Below are 2,189 nucleotides of genomic sequence, written 5' to 3'. Positions count from 1 at the left end.
TTGAAATTATAATTTATTAAGGTATTTCAAATTGTAGTTGTCTTATACTATATAAAATTTCAACACCAAATTTTATGTTGTTGGTTATTGTTTTTTTAACTCCCAGTTGAATGCCCTATTTTCAAGTCGTGTTTTTCTCAGAATTTATTTTTAAATTGAAACAGAATTACCACACTTTCCTTCCTACCTTGTCTTCCTCAAGTCCTTCAAACATACCCTCCCTCATACGTTCCTTGGTCCCTCCCACTCTCCAGCTGAGAGCCTTTTTCTTTATTATGGTTGCATACATTTCTATATGTATGTATATGTATATTATTACATACATATGTATGTAAATATAATTGCTGAGTCTTTTTTGTTGTTTGTGTGTTAATGGCGTGTAAGGGCTACATTGGACAGCCAATAAAAGGGCTCATTTCTGGGAAAGGCTAATCCTCTTCCCAGAAGCCATTAGTTGCCTCTAGTCCCTGACTAAGGTAGAAAACATAAACACATCCTAAAAGTTATGGGCATAGGAAGGACTTTCTGAACAGACCTCCATTTGCCAAGGAATTAAAGCCGACAATTGACATGGGACCCCAGAGAACTAGAAAGCTCCTGTTCATCTAAGGACACAAGCAAGTGAGTGGAGAAACCCACAGACTATGAAAACTCTGTGAACTATAGATCGGGTAGAGGACTAATATCCAAAATACACAAAGAATTAAAAAAAAAAAAACCAAAGAATCAAGGAAACGAATAACTCCATTAAAGAAAAATGAGCTAGATAACTAAGTGGAGAGTTCCCAATAGAAGAAATGGCTAATAAATACCTCAGTAAGTGCTCATCTTCTTGAGCAATCAGGGAAATTCAGATTAAAAGAATATTGAGATGTCATCTCACCCCAGTCAGAATGGCAAAGATCAACAAAATAACTGACAGCGAACACTGGCTGGGTTGTGGAGGAAGAGGAGCTCTCTTCACTGTGGCTGGGAACGCAAATTGGTGCAACCACTCTGGAAATCAGTGTGGAGACTCCTCCAAGAACTTAAAGGAAATCTACCATGTGACTCAGCTACACCACTCCTTGGCATATGTCCAAAGGACTTGACATTCTTCTCCACAGATACTTCTTGCTCAGCCATATTTATTGCTTCCCTAGTCACGGTAACCAGGAAATGGAAACAACCTAAATACCTTCAACTGGCAAATGAATAATGAAAATGTGGTACACACAGAAAGTGGAATACTACTCAGATGTAAAGAAACATGAGATCATGAAATTTGCAGGTAGATGGATGAACCTAGAATAAATTATATTGAATGAATTAACCCAGATCCAAAAAGACAAACACTGTATGTATGCGCTCATCTCCGGTTCCTAGATTCAAATCCTCAGATGTGAGTATACAACATGGAGTAACTATGGAAACCAGGAAAAATATAAAAGAAAAATAGATTGGCTTGGGGCAGGATACAGTTAATATGAAGTGGGAAATGGGAGAGTGAGTTCCAACTGGGTAGGCGGGAGGAAGGTCAATCAATACAGTAGGAGAACATGGAGGTGGGAGGGGCAAGAGACAAATCCCATCAAGGTTATTTGGTGAAGCCTCAAGGAATCATGCTATTTTATATTCACTTAAAATTATAACCCCACCCCACCCTCCTGTGCGTATCTTAAAGAAGGTTGAAACATTTGGCTGACTACACTCCCCACAAGAACCATAGATTAACACAAATCTTGAATGGTTGGCCAGGGTAGTTCAAGTTACTCCTACCATATAAACCCTTGGTGGCCTCTCAGGGGTTGAGGAGGAGTCTTATTGATGAAGACACTGCACACTTAGGACACGAGACTCAGGTGGCTCAAGCTGGCGCTGACCTGAAAGCCTCTCTCCAGTAGTCTAGCTCCCATGGTTCCAGGAAGTGCTATGCAAACTGTGAAAGGTGAGTGATTGAACAGCCCTGTATATACAGCAGCGGTAACAACGACAATGACCAGCATGGCAAGGTATCCATGAAGTTTCAGTGAGTGCCACTCACATGTTGGTGGCAACCAAGAGCTGGCTAACTGTACTCAAGTCCAGCTGAATAGGAGGAAAATCGTGCCTGGCACTGGAAACCTAGGCAGCTTCCTGAGACTAGTGACGTCATGGACCTTAGAAAAGAATCTGTCACCATCACTTACAGGCATAATCCCTTACTACAT

This window comes from Peromyscus maniculatus, chromosome 13 (assembly GCF_049852395.1).
Source record: "Peromyscus maniculatus bairdii isolate BWxNUB_F1_BW_parent chromosome 13, HU_Pman_BW_mat_3.1, whole genome shotgun sequence".
In the NCBI taxonomy this organism is placed as follows: domain Eukaryota; kingdom Metazoa; phylum Chordata; class Mammalia; order Rodentia; family Cricetidae; genus Peromyscus; species Peromyscus maniculatus.
Note: the sequence above shows the minus strand (reverse complement) of the source record.